This window comes from Fundulus heteroclitus, chromosome 6, assembly GCF_011125445.2.
Source record: "Fundulus heteroclitus isolate FHET01 chromosome 6, MU-UCD_Fhet_4.1, whole genome shotgun sequence".
Lineage (NCBI taxonomy): Eukaryota > Metazoa > Chordata > Actinopteri > Cyprinodontiformes > Fundulidae > Fundulus > Fundulus heteroclitus.
Window position 1 is genome coordinate 25,951,550 of NC_046366.1, and position 25,339 is coordinate 25,976,888.

The 25,339-nt window shown below is 40.2% G+C and overlaps 1 protein-coding gene across 22 annotated transcripts in view; it reads right to left on the reverse strand.

The window, feature by feature from the left end:
- LOC105931007 (protein tyrosine phosphatase receptor type F) overlaps positions 1 to 25,339 on the reverse strand; it is a 280,629-nt gene that overhangs the window by 186,478 nt on the left and 68,812 nt on the right. Inside the window, exon 1 of one of the 22 annotated variants that reach the window (XM_036138430.1) lies at positions 16,621 to 16,948. The exons of the other annotated variants lie outside the window; for them this stretch is intronic. The gene's annotated coding sequence lies outside the window, so the exon portion shown is untranslated. Of the gene's footprint in view, positions 1 to 16,620; positions 16,949 to 25,339 lie in introns of those variants that run through there. 22 annotated transcript variants of the gene reach the window in all.

A 25,339-nucleotide genomic window follows, 5' to 3' on the forward strand; every position in this document is an offset into this window, starting at 1 on the left:
GAAAATACTGCAAAGACATCTGTGGACTGGGTTTATGATACAGTGTCTATTGACATTTGATATTGGTCAAGTCAAGCATCTTCATAAATTTCCACTTGTCTGGTTGGGGTGGTGGGGGGGGGGGGTCTTTAGCACAGGGCCAGCAATCTTCTCAGCAGCAAATCATTCAGGGACTGAAAGGTGATATGTTTTACACCAATATGTATTACAAGGACTCGAAGAGACACACCAGAGTGCCACCTCTATTTGAATTTATCGAGGAGTGATTATTGGCGATGTTGCGCAGCAGAGCGAGGACAAAATGGCTTGCAGTGCAAAGTGCTGTGAAAAAAAGGGGCTTGCAAATAAATCAAAACGCAGGCTCAATGTAAAACAGACATCCATCAAGTGAGAGAAATGCTGTGTATACCTGAACTAATAAAGTCCCAGATGCAGATTTCTGGGGGGGTTCTCCAGTGTTTATGGAACATAAAAAAAGCAAAGTTGTGTGTCCCGAGAACGATTAAAAAAAATGTAAGCATTTCAGATTTTATTTCAGATTTCAGGTTTCACTTTTGAATGTTTTTTTCATGCACTATGCTCCTAGTGGTTTGTTTATAGCTTTTTATATCTGTTGTTTGAGTCTTTTGAAATCTCTTGGATGTGGGGTCCTAAAAGCAATAGAATCAATTACACAATCAAGCGTTTCCTACATATGTCAATATTTCATACTATTTCTAAATCTAACTTCATAAGTTTGTACCAATTTGAAATTATGACTTCACAGATGATATTTCCATAGATATAAGGTTTTAAATAGCAAATTTGTTAAATCATTACAGTAAAGAGATGGATAGATGGTCAGTCGGATGGATGGATGGATGGAAACATTTAGGCAACAGGGCAGTGAATAAAGTCCGTAAATAGAAATATTTCTCCATTCTGGTCAAGACTTAAAGTGTAAGTCTGCAGTTTACAGACTTAAAGATGTTATCTTATTTCCTTGAGTTAAAATTTTACCACAAAAAATAATAATTAAGCTTGTTTCTGGGTTATAGTTAAACATTAATTAAGCACTATAAACTTAGGTCTATTCTCAACAACAGATGCTTGGGAACATCGGAAAAAGAAATTCAAGCTGCCAAGCAAGAGAGACAAGCTAAGACGTCACCACTTGACGGTTTGCTTGTGGACAGATGGTGCCGTAAAATGACTAGGCAGACAGCACAGAAGGCATGGACTAACCCCCCCCCTCCCCGTTCACACCACACAGAGGACTTGGACTCCCCGCCCCCACCACCTCTGAGGCAGAAAGCCTTGTCTCCACCAGTAAAAGACAAACAGTGTGAAGGCATGTGAGCAAAAAGACTGGCAAACACACAGCTCCGTAGATCAATAGCCCGTCAAATGCAGGCAGGAGCTCTAGCTGAACCCAGTCCATGGATATTTCATGGATGGATTTTAGGAACCAGAAAGAGAAATACAAATGAGAGTGGGGATATTTAAAGTTTTGTGTTTTGGTTGCATCGCATTGGTTCTCAACAACTGGCACTGAGGTGGTAATTCTGGACAAAAGTTGGTTTGAGAAAGGGCCCCATGCTTTGCGGCTGGTGCCCCCACTGTTCTAAATCAATTACCTCTAGCCAGTCAATGCGTAGATTAGGGGGTTATTGTAAATCAGCTTGGTGGAAGGCCAGATTAGTGACTGTAAAGAAGTGGGAGTGTTGTGGACCCTTCAGAGATGGCCATGAGAAAGAAGCTTTGAGCACGGTGCTATGTCGCAGAGAGGCAACTCTGTTTATTGTTTGCAACAATGCTTACTAAGGTTGGATTGAGTATTTTTATTATTAAACCTTTATTTAACCAGGTAAAACATTATTTTATTTTTTTTAGATCAACACCTGTTTCACAAGGGTGACCTGCCCAAAAGGGGCAGCAGTACAGATCATAGTGGACAAGCCAGACAACATTAACAGAACAACCACTAAATTATATAAAGTGCGTAAAGGAATGTCATCACTGAAACTAGATGAATCCAGCTACCATTTACCAGACTAATGATCTGACTGAAGAAACAATGAAAGGCTGTTACTAATATTGCATTTTTGTCTATTCGGGAATAGTTGCCTTGATTTAGCAGAGGCTTAACTTACATTTTCTACCATGTAATATCACTTACCCTTACACTAGAGGTGTCCGAAACATCGGATTCACAGGACAAAACACTACATGATAGTAGGTTCACAAGAACAAAGAATAGAGCGCATTTGTCAAAGATTTCAGACTGTTTTTCAAATAATCTCTGATCAATGTAGAACAATCCTGTTGAGGTTCAGTCAGTCTAGATATTAAAGCTTTTGAACTAGGGAGGATCTTTGTACAGAAATAGCTGCACCTCAGCGAACCAGCCAATGAAACTCCTGAAGTTTTCAGATGACGCCACTGCCATTGGTCTGATCCAGGACAATGACGTGTCTGCATACAGACAGGAAGTGGATTGGCTGGTCTTTAAACCACCTGAGATGGTCCTCACACATATAAAGGTCCAGCAGAGATTGTACTTCCTGTGGCAACCCAAGAATTAGTTTCACAGTATTTTCCCAGAGAAAAATATACAATTATGTTTATTGTTGACTAATCTATAGAGTATTTTTTTTGATTAGTCGACTAATCACGATTTCTTTTGTTTGTTCTCCATCATAACTTCAAATATACTGACTCACTTGTTCTTGTCTACACACCTTTGAATGCCTCTTTATTGCATCTTGTAGTCACTCTCCTTTATTAGCTTTATAAACGATCCTCCATAAAATATTCATTGTAGATTTAACTGACAGTTTATGTTTTATATTTCTATCAAAGTAGATTTTGGGGTGGAGTGCTTGTCGACCGTGTCAACAGGGTACCCAAAGGAACCACTGAATTTCCTGTTTTAAAAAAGCTTTATTCTATGACAGCAACAAGACTCATCACATAAACTTCCCTTTCATAATTTAATATAACAAAATCTCTTGCCATTAGGTCTCTTTACACCAGCTTGTTGACAGAATATTTTTGATATAGTTTTTGTCACATGCATATTTTAGAAAAAACAAAACAAAACTAGAACTATGATCAAATCAACATTATTGTTAACAAAAATGAAACCAAAATATTGGATAGAGATCCAGTCTAACCAGTGTCTATGTAAAAAAAAACAACAAAAAAAAAAACAGTTTAAATCCAAATCCATCCTTGGATAAATATTTCACGTTGTTGGGAAGGAATATATTTTCTATAAATATGCAAGAGGCCCCAAAAGTATCCATTCCTATATGTTAATGTTTTCATGGACTAAATCTACATATAATTTAGTTCACTTAGAATTTAGTAAGATTTAGTGTCCCTAAATTACTAAGGATTAGTTCATTATGACTAAACTAAATGACATTAAAAACTAAATGTTCGGTCCCGAAAGAAAACGGATTAACACTCCTTCGTCTGCAAATGTATACATCTATTGAGAAAATAAGAATCAAAAGTCCTTATAGCGATATTCAATGTGGTCTTTTCATGGAGGTTTGAGACTTCTACATCAGTCTTAAAAACAGTCACACATATACTCCTGTAAGATGGCCTGTGCTTGTCTGACTGCAATCCGACAAGCGGTTCCTTATCTCACTACATCTGTTAAATGCAAATTCGCTCCGGAGATATCTGCTTTGTCAGCCACAATATACTCTCAGGTAATAAAAGCACAGACAGACACAGGCGTGAGGAGAGTTAGCTGTAGACTGCACTCAGTTTATGACACAGGATGTACAACATTTCTCACACTGCATTGAATGTTTGTCTTTAGTTGGTGCGAGAGCTCAGAAGAAACAGTATGTTGACACAACGCGTTATTTCACTTTGCAACAGGGCATGCAAAATGCACATAGAAAAGCAGCCCATTGTGGTCTGAGGTACAGAGGCACAAGCTTAATATTGACTCAGGGAAGGGTTAGACAAACTCGGTGAAGGCTTGGAAAAGCCCCTCCTATAAAACCTGCCATTTGAGGTGGGAAACAGAAACATTGTACCTTACAGCATGTGGCCCTACGCAACGCTCTATTTAGAAAGGAGCACCTCTTTATGTGAAAAATGGTAGTGGAAAACCTTAGCACTTGCTGCAAAGAGATCCACCTTATTTCACCAAAAAGTCCATTATTTACACAAAGAAAACCAAGGCGGCTTGTCCTCGTGGACACAGTTAAAACCTAACATATTCAACATGCATTAGCTGTTATTGCAAAGAGGATCCCAGAGGTCCTAATCCAACTCCTGTCCATGTCTGTGGCTTCTATTCCAGACAGATACCCTCTCAGTCCCTGTCTAACTAGTGAAAAGAGGCAGATCCTAATAAGCTATTCTGTCTTTCTGTCAGTCTGTGTTTCCCTCCATCCTCTTGCTTTTTCCTCTCTCTCTCTTTCTCTCTCTCTCTCTCTCTCCCCTTTCCTGACCAAGCCTCCTCTCTCTGTCTTTTACCCTGTCTAAGCCATGAGCCAGCCTGTTGGAGCAGATGGAAGCATATATCTCCACTGCTCTCAGGAGGACTAAGGATTTAAAATGTAAAATAGATGAGTTTGAATTTGGCAAAGGCCAGAGGATAGAATAGCAAGAAAAGCAGGAACTCTCAGCTTAGGTCGTGTTCATAAAACTGGAGCAATCTCACTGTACAGAGTGATAAATTATAAAGATGCCAGCTTTAAGCTAACCGGGTCTGCCTGTCCCTGATTAGTGCTGAATCAGGCCTTTAATTGTACCGTGAGAAGATATGATAAACAATGCAGGTGGATGAGTTATATGAATGTCATGATGTTTGACGTTTTTCTCAATAGCCTGTGAACCTGTGACTATTAGTTTGTATTGAGCGTCAAAGTTCTAGGCTGATAACTTGGACTGTGTGCCAAAAGTTGCAGTTCACCCACTTTAGACTAATTAAGTCGATTAATCGTAATGCTAAAATACTCACTTGTAATGGTGGAAGCATACACATTTAGAGCCAGGTAAAAAAATAACAATAAATAAAATTCGATCAATCATTCAATAAAGTCTGTGCCTGCTTTGAGTCTGGTTGAAATTTATCTCTATATATCAGCTCTGTCGCCATAAACTCAAGCAACTAAAAGTCAGTTACTAGAAGCATCAATGATTATAATAATCATTATTATTAGTATTATTATTAAGGGTGTAACAATATATTAAGCGCATAAGATATGAGGCTGCACGCAACGCTAGCTTCTCAGGACCAAGAGAGATAGGATTTTAACAAGATTTTGGCCAAAACCAAGAATTTAATTCCTCAGGCACTCTGAGGTAGTCCTACGTTTTCACAAGTAAAATTCCATGGATATTACACAGGGTTTTCTCTTTTCAGGCTGAAAAATTCCTGTCCAGTGCAAATGTTTTGGATTTTAAAGCACAGCTAAATCGGCTGAACCTACATAGCGCTTCTCTAGTCATACCAACCATTCAAGACGGCTGTCAAATACGAATTTGCCTCAGCTATGCGTTTTCATATGTTATGTTGTGTTTTCGTTTTTAATGGTACACCTCTGTAAAGCGTATTTGAGTATCTGGTAAAGCGCTATACAAAGAAAATGTATTATTAATTAAAAAAACAGACTGATGGCCAAAAGAACAAAAAAGTAAAGTTGAAACGTCGGTCTCTTGAGGCTGTCACACGGCGGTTAAAATAGTGCTTTGTTTCAGAACTGATAGGTAGCTACAAATCAGTTGATATCTTTTGCTTTTAGGTTCTGTGAAAAATAAAATAATCCTTGAGTTTAGCGCTTTGAAGCAGATGCTGAGTTTACCCTCATTAATGGTTATGGGTCAAGCCAGTCATAGTACCCTCAAAGTTCTTAGAAATCAGGTTTTTATGCCAACTCTTTCATCTCAACAGGATGTTAGTTAGTGCCAGTGCATGGGAATATTTTCTTACAGTGCTTACAAATCATTTTTTGGCTGTTTCTCTACTAGCTAAGCAAAAATGCTGCTATACAAGTAATTTACAACTTGTTGGGGCATCTTCAAGACAAACATTGCTGGGTATTGTCAGCCATTATGACATTCCGCTTAACATAACGGGTCAAGTCAAGCACCGGGTCCTTCTTATGTAAAAATTAAAGTTTAGAGCTAAGAAGTAAGCACGACATGCAACTATATTATCATTTTCTATTTCTTGAGGTCTTGTCTCTCAAGATTTAATTTTAGCCCTATTAAAAGTAATAACAGCCGCCATACCTCATTGATAAACATGCGTAACCCACTGAATGCCGACTTGTGTTGAATTGCCACAGGCAAGAGTAAACTGGAATAACTCCGGTTGCCTCTTGAGCTTACATTGGCAGAAATTGTGAAGTTAAACCCACGTTTTCCTCAACACCTCACCCCAGTCCAACCTCTCAGGTAATGAGAAAGTATCTGGACACCACATCTGTCGTCTGAGGGGAGATTCTGCTTTGTCCTCAATCTCCGCATGGCAGCATGACAGACAGGAGGAGTGCAGAACAACGGGCCGACGAGGTTGTCTGTGGCGCAATCGATTGCCAGCTGACTGGCAAGGTCCATTATACTGACAGGCCGGAGCCACAACACGCTGACCTGCACATCACCGACGTCCTCATTACCACCTATGAATCTCTCTCTGGGACCAATCTCTCTGGCCCTCTCCTCACTCTTGCTCCATCTTCTTCTATGGTCTCCCTGGGCAAGTCATAGAACTGAAATTCACTCCATCAACCTGATAGATGAGCTTCAGAAGAACCAAGAGCCACACCTAAGCAGCTGCACTATATTTAATGCTAGCAGCAGATGCACACCAGTGACAAGGGAGATATTTTTAAGGAAAGCAGCAGCAGCAGCAGCACTGTACATTTAATTCTGCACAATATTCAAGAAACTAAAATTCTCTGCAAAGGTCTCTATCATACCACTTCCTATATAAAGCCTCTACAATATTCAACACTTAACTCATTGCTTTTCATTCTTGTTATGCTTGTCGGACACATTTATGCTTATTCTCTCCTCTGTACAGATTTGAACTACCTGCCTCCAGACTATCAATTACCATCAATAAAGAGTCATTGCTCAGTGCCTTCACTCACCAGACGCGCACACACTTTCTGCTCTTACGCACACGTTAAAAAAAATATAGCCAAAGAAAATCTGGGTTCATTCTGAGCTCTTGAGATTTGAATGACTCATCAAATACTTTGCTTGACAAATCACTTCATAAAAGAAATCTTGGCAAGAGCTCTTCCAAATATTCTGTGAAAATACATCCAATCAGGCAAAGCCAGGATTCAGATCTGAAAAGACTGCTTCTAAATTAATAACTAATTATAGGAAAAAGATGCCAGGGATGTTATCTTTATTAAAACAATCATCATTCATGGAGAAAAAAAAGTGTTTCAGTAAGGTTGCTTTAGATGTTTTGAAGCCCAGATAAATGAATAAAGAAAAGTCTAAATCAACAGCAGATTTTCAAACAGACCAAAGGTTTTTGGAACAACTTGGTAGCTACAGTGACTTGTGAAAGTAGCAAAGGCCCTGAACTTTTTCATAATTTGTCCTATTAAAACCTTCGATGAACTTCATTGGGATTTTAAAGGGAAGACTACCACAAAATATTGTATAATTATGATGTAACAGATTATCTTCGAGTATTGTCCTGTATGCAACTCCATCAATCTTCTGCTCAACCCCACCCAACTTTTCTGTTCCAGCGAAAAAAAAGTATCCCACATGTTTCAAAATGGGGATTATGTGCTCAAACTGATGTAGCGCTTTCATATTCTTCCACAAATACATCCTGATATGGGGTCTAGCAAAAAACTTTGCTCTCATCTGACCAATCTTCGAGAATCTTGGAATCTTTTTTCTCTTCCAGGAAAACCAGATTCGTCGAATGCACTATTGAGAAATGCTCCTACTGGAGCTGTGGGGTTACTTCGGGCCTCTAGGCTGCTTCTCTCATCAAATTAATTAATAAATTGCACATAGGAGGATTCTATTTAATAATTAGGTAACTTCTAGAAGCACTTTTTCCACTTGATTTATTTAAGGCTATCATATTAAGAGAAGCTGCATGTCACACAGACTTTTTTAAATAAAAAATAAAAAGCCTATATATAATCCTTTCTTTGCTACATAATTATGCACTACTTTGTGTTAGTATATCATATGAAATCGAAATAAAACGTACTAAGGTCTGTGGCTGCAACGTGACAAAATGCAGCCCTTTAGCACTGCCCTGAACTTTTCAAGGCACTCAAAGAAGAGAGAACTGCCTAGCCTCTTTTTGACATGTCATCGTAGTTTCTGAGGCCGATTAGGCTGAACAACAGGCTGTTCCGCACAGAGAAAGACATGTCAGTACAGGAGCCCGTCAATCACCTCATCAGATCCACCCCGGTGTGGAAAGTGTCTCTGTCAGGTCAACAAATGACAACCCATTGCAGCAAATGCAGCAGTCATTCCACAGGCTGGTCTAATGCTGTCTTTCAACAATCCGTTCACCTTAAATGAGCTTTTTTGGACGGGTTTTAAAACTTCAGGCTTAGTTCTTCGTCAATCACAGGAGGCGAACCGCCAACCAGGAGGCAGAAATTATGCAGATGTCCTAAGCTAATAACCTCCTAAAGCTCCCATGAGGACTATAGCCTACTTTCTTGTCATGTTTGGTCTCTTTAGCAGTTTCCCATACAGCACCCAGGCTTCAGCCTGCAAAAGGAGATCTGAGAAAGCAAATTCCTTTTAAGTGAGGCATCATGTCTAGTCATGGAAATCATTCGAATAACTTATTTGGGTCAGAAAGCTAATAAATGTAAATTAACAATGAACAGGGATCTCCCTTTAACGCACAACACTCTGAGGCAGTCCCAGCTCAACATCAAACCATATAACTACTAACCCCATGAGACGCTGAGCCAAGGGAATTAGGAATCTCCTTACCAATAAGTGCGAAAAAAAAAGCATGACGCATAATTTAAGCAAATCTGAAGGCATTTGGGTGGCATAAATAAATGCTCGACGTGGCAACATAAAATGCAAAGTCTGCAAAGGAGACTGGTTAGCTGTCTTCCCAAACTGGTCCTCTTGTCTTATTTTAAGCCAAGGATGCCAAGACTCCCATGTTTACTAATGCAGAAGCAACCCCTTTATCAGGGAAGAGATTTGTAGGGAAGAGGCAGGGGATTAGCCATTAAATTACCAGGCAGACAGCATCCCTGCTCCAGGGTTGTGAAGCAGTAATCTCCAAGGCTGGAGCGCCTTGGAAAGGGTAGAGGGGGGGGGTCTACAAGATAAAGGTTTGGGATTGCTGCCGCAGAACTCAAAACAGTGCACAAGTTAAACACTAAAGCGTGTTTAAGGGTGACTTTCTGCAACGGCTGATTTACTTTTTATTGCGAATGCTTTAATAAGGCCTGACCGCATTGTGAGGTTTCACTTAACAGCCCACCCCGTAGCAGTGTGAGACTTTAAAGGCTTTAAAAGAGGACTGCTGTAGCTAGGCAGGGCTAGTGGAATTAGATTTTGGTGGCCTTGTCCATGGTTCTTGTTCGGTCACCTCTCTGCCCTCCCTTCAACAAGCAGCGCTTCCCTTGGAGAAACACCCCCATCGTCGCAAAAACCCCCCCACCCCCCCGGACACAGGAATGTTTCATCAACGCCACAGCCCCCAGCATCTTTACCAGGCCACAGTGGGCCGAGAGGCGCTGCACAGGCAGGCCATAAATAAGTCAGGCGTTATAATGAAACCAAATGAATCTCCATCCATCTTCACAAAACAAGCCGGGGAATTGAGAATTCTGCGAGAGGAAGAGACATTGCCCTATGTTTGAGGATAAAGCACACAGCCGAGAATACAAAAGCAGCGCGCTCGGATGCAAGAGTACGAATAAGTGTGAAGGCTTATTATTCCATTAGAAGTGACATGTGTGGGCTGATAAAGGAAGGGACAGGAGGGTTGGTGAAGTAATGAAGTGGAATGTCAGGTTTAAGCATGGCATTTTTAAGAAATCAGAAGCCCGAGCAAACAAGGGTGCTGGTGAATGCGATTGGATAAATCACTTGATTATACTTTTGAGTACAGAACTATGAATGAATCCAGCAAAGCTTTAATTTTATCTTTTTATTGCTGCTAAAAATCATCACACTTTGAATCCATAAAACATAGATATTGACAGTATGTCAAATAAGAAAAAAAAAAAAAACATCTTAACCATTGCTTTTCAAAACAGACATCTTTTTTGTAAACAGATATTGAAAGCATTTTTTGCCAGCAAAAATGCCTTTCTAGCCACCCTTTTTCCGAAACAGGAAGTAAGTACACCATATATGGATGACAATGTGTTGTCTGGATGCAGTGTAAGCAATAAACTACAAAGCTACAAGAAGTATTTCCTGGTTAAAAACAACCTTTTTTCACGGGAATATGTGAGGACTTTTTCTGCAAAGATCATCTATAAAGCGAACATGAGAAGTAAAAAGGGGAAGTTTTGAAACAACTGGAATTGTCAATTTATACCCAAAAGCAGAAGTGAGAGAATACATGCTGCCAATTGTTTTTGCCACGGCTAATACAGATGGCTCGAATAGGAAGTCAACATTCAGACCACCAAGGTAACTGCAGCTGTTTGAAAGCGTACAGTTAAGCAAGTAAGAAAGTGCTTATTTAAAGCGCGTTTTTCATTTTTACATTTTTGTCTGCCAGAACAAAACGCCTTCTGATTGCATTTAATCAATAACAAACCCTTTCAAACATTCCTCTTGTATGCATAAGCCCTGATAATTAGCCTTAGCTTCAACAATTTTTTTCTTGGTGTCTGAGCCAAATGAATAAGAACATCTCTGACTGCAGAATCACCTGAAGTCTGATTTCTATGTTAGTATTAGCTTCCCTTCCAACCACTTCACATGTAGCTTTAGCTTGTAGTTACCCCTAGGATTTGAAGTTGTAATTTTAATAAAACTTTGAAAGCAACATGACGGTAGTGCAGTCAAGCTTTCAGAAGTAAAACATGGACTGATTATATGACGGAAAGTGACGCTTGCACGACCACTGGGTGGCATGCAAATAAAAAATAGGCTATTCTGGTGACGTGCTTATGTGTGCACATCAAAGTAATAATGCTGGTCAGAAGTGGAGCAGTAATAAGATCAACCTGATTAGTGCAAGAACTGCAGTTTTTAAATAACATTTTTTTTCTTCAAACCTAACTGTTTGACAGTATATTTAATTAGGGGCAGACTGAGCTCCCAACATTGCTTTGAAATAACTTTGAAGGGTGCCAGTTTGTAAGGTCTCAAAGGCCCCGTTCTCGCTGCAGGAAAATGTGACCCGAATCAATTTTTTTGTGACCGGGACAGATGTTTTAGAAGCAGTGGGAACACTCAAATCTGGCCCAAATCGGATTTTTTCAAGTCACATATGAGCCACTTCCGTATGTGGTCCTGAATCCGATTCGTATCTGATCTGTTTGCATGTGACTCCAGTGGGAACCAGCAAGGCGACACGCGTCACAACTTTGCGCCAGCAGAAGCTGGAGGTGATAGCAGTTAGCATTAGCAAGACAGGCGGCAGCTGCCTGCCACGGCATTGCTCAGCGGAGGGACAGCAAGATTTTAGACTTCAGGAAAACTTCTACTCAAAATGGCTTGCATAGGAACCGTTTGGATGAGGGACATAAAGCATGGCCGTGCAAGATTCATATACAGTTCTGCACATGGAGGACTTTGCAATGCTGACAAGTTTTTTACTTGTTGCAATCCATTCTATCACATTTCAGCAGGGGCAGGGCTTTGTAATCTGCCCCCATTGCAAGGCGATAAAAATTATTGTGCCGCGTGTCCTGCCTTTGGAGTCAAGATGAGAGGCACTGATATTATTGAAGGTTGCCCTCGACATCCAAAAGTTATGAATGAACTCTGTCTCTCTGATGTTGCTAAAATCCCTGCCCCACCAGTCCTGGATGCATCTCTGTAGCCAAACTGACCTCTGTTTAGCCAAAACCTTGTAAAATGGCAGAGTTTCACTTTCTTTTTATTTCCCCCTCAGCACCCGCTGACACAATAAATGGCTTTCATTCGAGACTTTAATCCATAAAACCTGTTTCTTCCATGTTTGCTGGACCAAAGCAGGCTGCGTAAAGCCATTAATATTGTTCTTTTACGCATGCGGGTCAGTTTGCAGCTGCAAACAGTTCCCACTGGAGTCAGAGAAAGGCAACATTTTAAAAGTAATGGGAACGACCTCGCAAAAAAAAAATCAGATTTCAGAAAAAAATCAGAATTGATAATTAAGACCTGGAGTGGGAATGTAGCCAAAGCTACTGTACTTAGACAGCATTTCGTTTTACTTTAACATAACTGAGAAGGAAAATTTATCTACATTCTAAAATATGAACAGTGTATCCAAAAGGAGAGATTAAAAATTCAAAGTCACTCAAAAAAGTACCAAGAAACAAAGCAAAACAAAAGATTTCTCTTTTTGCAGTTTTCACAGAATAGCACAATTTAAAGCACAATAGTTTTTTTTTCATGCTCACTATATACTCCCAACCAGCACCACTGCACAGATCACATACAGAAATATAGGCCTAGCCTTATCACATATGAAACATACCAAAAAAAAAAAAAAAACAGCTGCCCTTGGAAATGGAGGCATTTCAATCAACACTGAGGCATAATTGGATAATGTGGAATTGAAATGAGTTTTGTGCAGAGGGAAATGTCCTGACTGACAAAGTGGATCTGGTTTCCCTTGGAGAAACGCAAAGTTACGGTTTAAATGAAAGGTGCAAGGCCATGAGCAAAAAACCAGACATCTGCCGGTTTTCTACGACTGCCCATAAAGGATGCACTGGCAACAAAAACCCCACTAAAACATTTAACGCAAAACTAAAGGGACAGAAGGAAGATTTGAAATTTCTTTAAAGAGATTTTGTGCTTAAAGCTGTCCTGCTTACAAGCAACAAAAATAACACCACCTCACCCAAAATAAACACGTCTTCTAATTTAGATCGGATCTTGTGTCAAAAACCCTAATACAGTGTTTATCAAACTTATATGGGAGTCAGAGGAGAGGTGTAGACCTAGTTCTATCAAATGAGCTCACTGCTAGGGGCAGCTGAGAAAAGAAGTCTTGTCAAAACACTGATGACTGCAGTGGTAAAGATGGCCTTTTATTTCCAAACCTTCCCGTCAGCACCTGTCGAAATGAATGAAAGGCCGAATGAAAGAAAGAGGTGTCACAACTGAAACCCGAAAAAGCGACTGTCAGCAGCCACTGACACATCACACGGCGGTGGCCGCTGATTGACATCACACATTATGCACGCCAGACTCACAAAAGTGGAGCTGTGTAAACATGTTATTTAGTACCCGACGCCAGATTGACAATTAGGCGTTGTCGTCATGAAACGACGACCTATGACCCCCGTCAACATCGAGGAACAATTCCTGACGCATACGCTGAAATATCTTTTCTATTTTTTTATTTTTTTTAAACGCCCACTGCTGACATTTTAAACTCCGCACTCGAAATCTGCATCAAAGCTTTGAGCTGTATTAATTCAACAAAAGGCGAGCAGGTCTTTATTTATGGCGACTGTGTCACGGATAGCCGACACAGTCGCCGTCACCGCCATTGATCTGTGATTGTAAGCATCGTCTTGCATGTTGGGGCTGGAAAGAAAGCGATTGAGGAGATTCCTCATGCCTCGGCAGCCCATTGCACATCACCCAGATTACTGATGATGTGAAATCAAGTTCTTCGGAAAAATCCATACGCTCGCCTCATAATTACTTTTGAAGAATCCAGTGGTGGTGATGGTGGTGGAAGGATGTCGACTGACTGATTGTTCCTTTAAGGATAATCTATTTAGAGAGAAAGACGTCGACCTCAAGTGCTTCACAACAAAACAATATAATATACAGTCCCTTGCAAATGCATTGCTCAAAACCACAAGCTCCAAAGTATTTTATTGGAACTTTATGTGATAGATCAACACAAAGTAGTGCATGATTGTGAAGTGGAAGTAAGATGATACAATAAATTCAAAATTTTTTAATAAAAATCTGGACAGTGTAGCATGCTTTTGTATTAAGCTCCCTTCACACTGATAGCCCTATATGAAACACAGCCCAAAAAACTTCCAGCAACTAATAGGGAGTACAGTCCTCTTGAGTGTAATTCAGTTTCATCATAAATAAAACTTCTGTGAAGACCTCTAAGGTGTTTCAGAAAACGTCTGTGAACAGACAGAATAGTAAAGATCAAGGAACGCGGCCGACAGATCAGAGATAAAACAATATCCCAAACTTTGACAGTGGAAACAGTACGGCCCAACAGCAAACCCACCAAGAGTTTTGGTCGTACACCGAAACTGAGAAAAGCATGGTGCTGGGAGCATCAGTCAATGCTTTTCTTCAGCAGCTGATAGCAAGGCAAGACAAGGCAAGTTTATTTGTATAGCACATTTCAGTAACAGGACAGTTCAAAGTGTTGTACATGAATAGAACATAAGAAAAGAAAGAATATTGCAGAGGAATAGTAAAAGCAGCAGGTCAAGATAAGTTGGACTACAAACTTTATGTAATGACGTTTCACTCAACATTCAAAAGCAAATAGGTGTTTAGCCTTGTTTCAAATGAACTTAAGGTTTCAGCACCGTTGAGCTAAAGGATGACTAAAAGGAAGAAAACTAACACTGCAGGTCACCCTGAACTCACTATCACCACCATGAAACATGGTGATGGCAGCATCGTGCGGGGGGGGGGGGGGGGGGGGGGGGGGGGGGTGCTTTTTGTTATTACAATAAAGTTGGTCAGAGAACATGGGAGGATGGATTTAATTAAAAACTGGGAATTTCTCAAAAAAAGGCATGTCAGAGACTGCAAAAGACTTAAGATGAGAAAGAAATTCTCCTTCCAGCAAGAAAATGACTCTGGACTTCAAGCTACAGTGAAATGGTTTAGATTGAAATGTATTCATCTTAGAATGTCCTAGTCAAAGTCCTGTCCCATAACCCTAACCAAATTAAATGTCTATATGTGACCAGACTATAAGCTTTTTTTTTAAACTATGCATACTTTTTTCACAACCTTACAATTTCCCGCTACTTTATATTGGTCTCCCACACAAAGTGCCAGTAAAATACGTCAAGCTTTATAGTCGTAATGTGACTAAAAGTGAATGTGTGGGGACATGTTTTCAAGGTATTGCACATTACTAAGTGAATCTAATATACAGCTGATAAAAAAAAAAGTCAGAGCGGCTTGCTTAAGACGCGTCCAAATCATTTAATACTTGACTGGAACTTGACTGCTGAAAAACGGCCGAGGCCCGGTCGTAACAATCGGAATGACGGGTCAGTGGCCTGAATGGCGGAGGTGAAGGAGGACAACCTCCAGGTCACGCCACGCAGACTTGGATTGGCTCCGTTTGCACAAATGGTCATGGCGGACAGTTTTTAGCCGTGTTCGTTTTTGCTACCCGGCAGCTGAACAGACATTTCAACCATACGGCCCCGTCTTGAGTTTCAAATCAGGTTTTGGGGGTGTGGGGGGGGGGTGGTTGTGTGGGTGTTACACCACTCTCTGTTAAGAAACGGTTGCGCTGCTGAATCGTTACCTAAAAAAAAGAAAACAATAACCGAAAAGAAAAACACACAAGAAAGAGGAAAAATGTTCTTACTGCAGAACAACTGACCTACAGGGAAGAAAACGTCCGTTAAAGGCCAAACAAAACAGAAAAAAAAAAAAAAACATGTCAAAAAAAACTGTGTTTTTGGAAAGCTTGAGGCTGCTTTGGTGGGAAAGGGCAAGACGCAAAAGGGGTATTTTCTCACAGACATCCAGGCCTTGTGTTAAGCAACGACAGTTATGTGCAACAATTGGCAAATTACTTGTGAACAAGGAAGGGTCTTCAAAAGAAAAAAAAAAAGTGCCTACAATGAAAGAAAATAAACCTGCAAATCACAAAAACATCAATTACAGGATATAGTTAGACGAGACGAAATCATAATTTATGACTTCCAAAAGTTCTCCTCTACAATTATCTGGGATTTCAAAGCTTTTCGGTGTCTCCGCCACACTGGAATTTGTGCCGCTGAAACGTTACCCCCAAAGATTGCCAATGGAGATAAAGACAACTGGAAAAACAGGTTGTTTGGCCTCAGAGAGCAGGGTCTAATGTGGTGGAAACGGCAGGGTGTCTCACCTTTAGCAGTGGTAGCTAGGGGACGTTCTATGGCCCTCCTATTCAAAGTCCTCTGAATACATAGGGGAGGGCTTGCACCAGACAGGGCAATTTGCCAGAGAGCCAGCCAATAGAGCTAAGCCAAGACGAGGTTAAACTATTGTTTTGGCTTCACAAGCAAGAATGAGCAGGGACAAAAAGTAAAGGAGACAAAAGAGTGGTAAGAAAATACCTGACCTCTCAAGTGTAACACATCAACTTATTTTGCTACTTTTATTAGAAAAAGTGTTGAACAGCGAGTTAGGGATTTCTTGACGACAAAGTTTAAACCGCCTTAAAGAGGTCAGCATGTTTCACGAAGTGCACCTGTGCCTCACTTATTTCAAGTTGTAAAAAAAAATGCTCAAACTCACCCATGCATGTCCAGTACGTCCAGTTATAAAGAACTCCTATTTATTCCTCCCTATTCTGAGGCACTTATTCCAGCAGGACGGAGACACAGAATCCAAATCCAACGAAAGAAAATCCAGCAGTATCCACAAAAAGAAAAAAAAAAAAGAAAAAAGATTATCCCTGAGTGATGTCTTTGGAAAAACAGAGAGAGGGGAAAGTAGTCTCCAGTTCCTCCTCAGTTATTCCGTTTTCATTAAACCGGGAGGAACCCGTCTCCCTGTATTCCCCGTCAATAGGTTTCCAGCTGTGGCTACGGGGGAGAGATCCTTCAGAGTCAACGCTTGTTCACACACTGAGCGGGGTGTTCAGGGACTGCCTGGAACAAGCTAAACCCACCCCGTGTGATGTCACGGTGTCAGATTTCAGCCGTTAGGAGGGAGGAGGCTGAAAAAGGGTCATACCTTTTCAAGGGCTGACCAATGGGAGGCAAACATGGGCTTCACCTGAATGTAGGGAAAAAAACAGTCTGAAGGTACACGTGATGTTATCTTACAGACTCCATTATCTTTTGTTCGCCTTCCAAGCAGAGTTTGCTCTTGGCGGTTAATCATAAACTGGGAAAATAACTCCTCACGGTGGATTTTGAATCAAACTCCAATTCGTATTTTCCTCTGTTTTCTTTTATATATATATGTCGTCACACTTAAATGTTTCAGATCATCATCCAAATGTTTATACCAGTCAAAAATAACCTGAATAAATACAAAAAGACCATTTCAAATAATGATTTCATAAACCTTTTCAAACCATCCTTGCTCCAATGAGAAGAGGTAACTCTAAAAGCTTCTTGTGTCACCCATAGGAGCAACAAGTGGCATTAAGCGTGCGCGATAAACGCCTGCGAGTCTTTCACGTCACTGTGGAGCAATTTAATCCACTCTTTTTAGCAGAATTGTTTTAATACAGCCGCACTGGAGGGTTTTCCTAACATAAACGTCCTGTTTCAGGCCATGAAAGAGCATCTGAACAGAATATAAGACCAGACTTTAGCCCTGTTCACATGGGATAAGCTTTATCTGTGGACCCCATGTAATAAATAAATCACCACCAAGCTAGTTTTTTTAGTGGCACAGTCGCACAGGATAACCTAAGACTGAGACTGTGCTGCAATGTACGAAATCTCCCAGATATGATGCAGAAGCATTGTTGCCAAGTCTGCTTATTAAAAAATTGACTTTGGGTCTGTTTTTTTCTAAAGTTGTTTGTTAATTTCGTGAGCTGCAGGTTGCGCTTTTTTGGCCTCGTCTGTGAATGCACTTATTTCGGCTTATCTCCCCCCCCCCCCCCCCCTCTGCAATTGTTACATATCGCATGTGGTCCCTAGCTAAAACTAACCCTGATCAGAATAGGGCATTTGACTAAGCCACCGTAAAATCTAGGAAGGTTTTTTTTTTGGGTTTTTTAGCCATTCAGAGTTGGACTTGGTGGTTAGTGTGCCTCAGATCATTGCATTGCCTAACCGAAGAGCGTTTGAATTTAATGTACAAACAGATGGCTGGACAATTTCCTTCAGGATTTTTAGAGAGCAGATTTTAAGATATCATCAATTATGCAAGTTGTCCTGGTGGTGAAGCAGCAAAGCAAATGCAGACACACTGCCACTCCCATGCTTGACTGCTGGTATGATCTATTTCCTGAAATGCTGTGTTTCTTTTATATTGGAGGTAACATTGCACACATCTCCAAAAGAATAAAAAATACAATACAGGTTATAAATTTTTTCTCAAAGTATTGTGGATTATCAAGATAGGGTTTTTTTTTTTTTTTTGGGGCAAATGTGAGCCGGGCCTCCCTGTTCTGTTTGGTCAGTAGTGTTTGTTTTTATCTCTTTACTCAAGGATTTATGCCATTCTTTAAGTCTCTTTCTTACCATTGAAGATCGACTTTTAACCGAGGTGAGTGAGGCCTGCAGTGTTTCAGATGTTGTTCTAGGGTTTGTCTGTGAACTCCTGGATGAGTTGTTGAAGAACGCTTGGAGTAATTCACCTACCGAACTGAAAGTAATTAGGTTATTTTGGATAGATTTTGTGCTTGGTAAATTAAATTTTAATTTGAAATTGAGTTTTAAATTTACTCTGGGTATTTTAGTCTAAAATCATAATGTATTTGATGATGTGAAAAGTAAATTTGAAGAGGGCTAAACAAGAAATGTGTAAGGGAACAAGTAGTTTTTGACAGAATTGTATTTGTTGGTTTTGATTCAGAGATTTTGACATAAACAAAATAAACACTCACTAAATATAGTAGTATTTAAGTGGTTATTGGGCAGAATTTCATACAATTTTCTTCACCTTTCAAGGATGGTTTTCTCATTGGGTTAGCCATAATAATAAACAATAAAAAAGTATCCGCTGTTGGTTTTAAATGAAATTCCAGGATGCATTTCCAATTCGTTAAGCTGCTGAAACTTAGGGGACTAACAAAGCGTAACCTTGAAATATACAAACATCCCCAGGAGACTGTGCTAATATATGTCCACTTATATGTTTGTTGGATAATAAAGCAGCTTCAAAAATAATTTGCCCTTCTTTCTTTATCGTACGAGGGGTGGGGGGGAGGTGGGAAAAATAATGGTACGGGAGGATAAGTATGCAAAATCCCCATTCTTAAATCTGCAAGGCTTCGAGTACACACATACATAATTTTCACAAACACACTGTTTCCCATTCCCTTTGGTCAAACTCCGCTAGCCATGGAGCTAATCATCCACAACAGATGTTCAGAAATGTTCAGTCGGATTTATGACGGAGCTCAGAGGAACAGCCAAGTCAGCCCCTGGTGCTGTTTTTCTCTCCCGTCCTACAAGGACAAGGGATTTCACCGAGAGAGGATGTCAGCACAACAATTCTCCCCCCCCCCCACGCCACCAAAACTCCCCGGCGCTCCCGAGACTCACCATCCGAGACGAGTGCGCCTTAATAGATCACAAAGACTCGGGACCTCGGGGGGAGTTTTGCTCATTTATCCCCAATAATACTTTGTGCGATGTTACTCATCCAGCAATGCTTCAACTGTGTTTCACCCTCCACATAATGATGTTTGTTATATAAATCTGTGACACTGCTGACACTGCAAGCCTGGACTGTGATAAATATTTTTAGATGGAGCAATGCATAACATAGTGTTGCCTTTATAATAAAACAACATTCATTATCCACATTACCTGGTGTGAAAAGACGGAGTGAATAAATGCCAGTTTAAGTAATGCATTGATCTTGACTGCTACATTTCACATTAGCTACAAAAATGGTACCAATTTCAGTACATTAGCATAACAACAGACATTTAGAATAAGATTTCTGAATATAAAAACCCTCCTCTGAGAGCAGCCTTATTTAATCTATTCTGGCTTTTACATTTCTCTTGGTTGATAACCAAAGTCGTAGAATTGCATTTAGGGGCCTTCTACCTACCATCCTTCACAAAATCTAAACTGTTATCTGACAGATATCATCTATGTTTGAACTAAAAACTAATTTGATGAGTTTGAATGCACCGTGCTCAAGCACTGTGGCTTCTTTAAAGGGAAACTGCTTTTTTATACACATCAAGACATGTCTGTGGTTTATTAAGGCTGTGAGAGAGCGAGAGTAAAAAGCTAAACTTTGTGCATCAAGCCTGATCTTTTGAGCTTATAACCTCTTTCTGTGGTGAAATACACTGGATTTTGAAATGTTGACAGCCTTTTGAAAATCCACGCATAGCCAGATATCTGGGGAAAATTATACATTTTTATCCGTTTTGGCCTTTCATCGCCATAGTCTTACATCACTAAAACATATTTCTGAAAACTCTGGACAAATCAGCGATTTCTAAAAACTAAAATTTTGTCTGTGTGAGTTTACATGACAGAACGGAGTTTTAGGGTCCGCCGCATCACAGTCAGCGACTAATAATGAAGTGTGACTATTGTTGCAGACTTGGCCATGCAGTGGAGAGAAAATGCTATCAGAGAGGAGCTTAGTTTGGTGTTGTGATTGACTGTTTACAATCTAATCAATCTAATCAATGTAAAACCGGACAAATTCACTGATCGTTTATTTCCAGCTGCCGTTACCGCACAGCATTTCCTGTCTCCACCTCGATATTGAAACGTAGAAGTAAGAGCATAAACCGACCTTTATAAACATTATAGTTGGTCCAGATGCTTTCAGCTGCTCCAATATGTTGAGGTGCAAAAGAGAAAGAGCGCTTGGAGTTCAGCTGATTTACACCAATTCCCCTCCAAACGCAGAGACACAACGCCATTCAATGTTGAACTGGCGGACAGAGGCTCCATCTGAGCACCCTTAACAGCCTCCAGCTCCTGCTCCTAGCCCCTTGACCTTCAACGGAGTCAACAGTAAGAACGCTATTGTGGGGAGGAAAGGAGCTTCAGACTGCTGTGCCAAATTCGGACAGCCTTTAACCCCGACGTCATTACGTGACGCAAACATACATGGATGATGAGAGTCAGATCCGGGCCACAGCATTCCAAAAATGAACTACAAAGTGTGCGCTCTTTTCTCTCCGGACATTTTTGTTGGTTTCCATGAGGGGGCTGTGCTGATACATCATGTCACGCAATGGATTGTGGCATACCGTAAGACTTCTTCACGCCAGTAAGGGATGTCGCAGGGTTCCTAGGCAAAACTAGCTGCGGGGAAAGCATTCAGGCTATTTCTTCTACCTCCTTCCTTACTATTATGGGGACTGCTGAAGCACTTCCGCTTTGGCTAAAGAGAGCTTGCTCTATAAAGGTGTTCGGATGGAGCCATAGGTTTTAGCTTTGCAGTACACTGCCCCCTATGCGGAGACTCCAGTCCCTCCAACACCTTATCTGGCCTCTAAATAAAAAGGACTTTCAACTCTAGAGACAATAGGAAGCAATATTTTAGCAGTTTTTTTTAGCAGTTTTAAAGCTGCAACTTCTCCGTACATCTTTATACTGGTAACCAGTTCATGCCTAGGAGACAGTGTGGTTGTGTTGGGCTCTCTGGATCTGTGAATGGAAAAGCCTTTGCAACACTAGAAAAGACAGCACCTTTCTGCCCTAAATAAAGTCTCAGATTTATGGCTCCTTGAAACTCTGTTATTTTATTAAAAAGTAATGCTATTTCAAGTGCAACAAATATAGAATAGTTTTTAAAGGTGTATGTGCTGCAACAAATATTCACATAACTGTGTATGCACAGTGAACAGAAACTTGTCAAAATCCACTCCATAACTATCTGCAGGAGAAAGAACAGCCAATCTGGACAGCCTGTAAACATCTTATTTTATTACAAGCTCGCAAGAGTTTGAGGGGAAATCTTCTGGAGGATAATGAGTCCACCCACACACACACATAAGAAGAGGGAGAAAGTAGTATATTTGTGGGTGTAAACTGTTTGTGCCAAATCAAATGTCACATGAATCTGAAATTAAAATCGCCGGAACAAGCCGAACCTCAGAGTGGGAGGTAAAATGTATTAGCAGCACGACGTAAGCCATTTCATTTTGAGTGTAATCCCATTTGGCTGCGATGTAAAAGTAAAAGCACACAGATGGATCTTGAGTTTTAGCCGTCAATGAAAGTTTCAAACTGCTGCCCAAAGGGAGGTTTGATAGTTCAAGCAGTTTAAATGCTTCGACGGGGGCCCTACCCCCTCCCTCAAGAGCTTGAATAGAGTTGGAAATGCCCCCCCTTTACCAAGATGGAGAATTTATAACATTGCAACAACCACCCATCCCCCCACTTTGTTTCGTCAGATTTAAGGAAAGTTGACAACCTTTTAAATCTCAGCAGCCAGCCTCTATTTACAACCAAACCCCACTTAAGAATTGCAAAGCAGTCTTGTATGTGTGAGGCATCTCTTATTTTTTTTTTCCTGCTTTAACTTTATTCTTTTTTTGGAGAGGATGTGCAAAGCTTGTTGTGTGGCCCGAGGGTTAAAGCATGCATGAATCAAACTACCAAAACTCAGCTCTTTCTTCTGCGGTAGCTGCAGTCATCGCGTAAGGTACCGTGTGCTGCCTGCTGCAAGATGGCATGAATCACGCTGGCCCTGGGTTTTATCAATTTACCTGTCCACAGCAGGTCTGCAGAAACACTTAACAAGGTTATGCTTCGGGGTAGGGAAACAAGTCTCTCGCTGACGGTTTAGCAGAGTTTGAATGAAAGATGCCCGCGTCGCAAATAAATAAACTGGGCTCCATTTTCGGAAGGTAGCCGCCGACTGTCATCTATAAGTCATGCGGTGCCCTTGAACATTTCCACATTTTGTCATTACAGTTGGAATCATAAACTGCACTTGATTGCAGTGCTTTATAGCTAGGATCAGAATGAAATATATTTGAAATAAGTTATGTTAAATTATCTGGATAATTCTGTTTATAAATCGGTTCTGTTTGCTTTGTAAAGTGTCTTGAGAAGACATTTGTTGTGAATGAGTACTATGTTAAAAAAACTGAATTGAATTTAAACAACTTACAACAGCAAGTATTTCTGTTTCTGGGTGGGCTCTTTTGCAGAATTAAGGAGATATTTGTGAATCAAAGAAAGGAATAAAAAGTAATATTTATATTTGTGCACTTAAGACACAAATTATGAATGATTATATAGCCATAATTGAAGTATATTAAAAAAAAATTAAATGCAAATCCTGGTGATATTTTTGTAAATATTAGGCTAAAGGTATATTTAGGAAGGCTTATGGTACCTACATATCGTACTTAATACAGGTACAAAACATCCGCTAGGTAGTTATGAATTAAGGTGGCTTCAAATTGACATATGGTCCGACACTAAACTATATCGACCCAAACAGCAAAGGTGCCAAATGGAGAAGGGGCAAAATGACCAACATTCCTCCCTTTCCAATAGGGACAAAAACCGTAAACGCCCAACCAAAGCTAATGGAATGGTTTAGATCAAAGAATGTTCATGTATTAGAATGGCGTAGTCAAAGTTCAGAGCTAAATCCAATTGAAAATCTGTGCAAGTCTTGAAAACTGCTCATTAATCCTAACTCTACTCCAAATGAGCTTGAGCTATTTTGCTAAAAAAGAATGGAAATGAATGGAATGACCTATTGCTGCTATTGCACTGAAAGGAAAACACTTTTGAGATTTTTGTGAAAGAATTTTTTTTTAAAACTATGTCTAATTTTCCTTACACTTCACAATTTATGCACTACCACAATGCATCCTAATACAGTACACTTACATTTGTTCAAGCTGTAGGAATACTTTTGCAAGTCAGGGCATCTATAAATCTGATGCGTTATCTAAAGCAATGCGGTTCTGTTAATCCCTTGAAAAGAATGCAAACAGTTGTGCATAACTTTCTCATTCCCCAGAGACGTCGTCAAACACAATACTGGCTGCGTGCCAGTGAAAAAATGCTGACCCGTGTCATAAACACTGAGCTGTGAAAGTCAGTGTGCTGCTGCTGATGGGCTCTTTAGACTAGCACTATGTCATCATGTCCAGAAGCACAGCTGGGCAGCACCTGTTAGTTTAACATTCCCAGGCAATTTGCAAGGTACTGAGGGTTGGATACTGCTACTGGTGTTGTTGGCTGTTTCGCTTCCATGCTGAAACCGGTGGGTTTTATATAGCATGGACGGACCACAGTGGAACTTACAAATATGGGTAAGGCATATTTGCAAATTGTTAGCATAACATTTAACCTCACTCCGAGATGCAGAATGAAATGGGTTACAAGGATAGTTCAGGCCAAGCAGCGAGCATGAGTAAATATCTAATTATATCTAATCATATGTAATTTTCTCGACGCAAGGAGACCGAACCAGAAATCATTAATTCACATTAAAACATGCAGAATCTGCAGAAAGGAGCTAGTTAAATATGAAATGGTCTTCAAGGATGCAAAACTGTAGCTATTCTTTTGCAAAAGAAATCTGAACATTGTACTTTTGCTCAACGTTTGCCAAGGACACGATTGTGGCTGTGATTTTTCTTTTTTTTTCTTCCCAGGACTGTCTGTTGATAACACTTGCTCCTGCATTGAGGGGGGGTGGGTGATGGTACAAAGTGACAGGAGGTATAAAAAATACAAAGGACATGGGAAAAAAGAGCACATAAAAACACAGATAAGATAGTGATTGAATTGTTCTGACCTTCAGAGGGAGCAGACAAGAGTACTGGCCTGTAAAGATGCTGTATGTATCAGCCTATGTGGAGTATGTGAATTTAAAGGCCAAATCTCATATTTCAGAGACAGAAAATCAAAGAATATTAAAAGTAAAAATAATTTCAAAACACAGTTTCTGAATAAAAAAAGCATAAAATCTTTAAAATATGGTGTGACCTAGCATCTGTACTGGCACCATCTTGAAGCCTGTTTACTGCCTATGGCTGCTATGTTGACAAAAAGAGACCTTTTCAATGGAAATAGGTTAAATCTATGCGTGAGTGCTTATTGGGAGCAGAGAAAAAGGATGGACTGAGCACCTTTGTAACAAGGTAAAAAAACACTGAGGTAAAAAAAAAAAAAAGCATGTATGAGCTCAGTGAAAGTAAACAGGTAAAGAGGACGGAGTGGAAAATGGAGGGAACAGCTTTGGCCCCAGGGTTATGAATGGATTTAAGAGGAGAAATTACTGAAAGCTGAGGGGCATGTACTAGAGAAATATAGCTAGAACAGGGAGTCAACAGCCAGATCACTGAACCAGAAGCGGTTATATTTGAGTATAA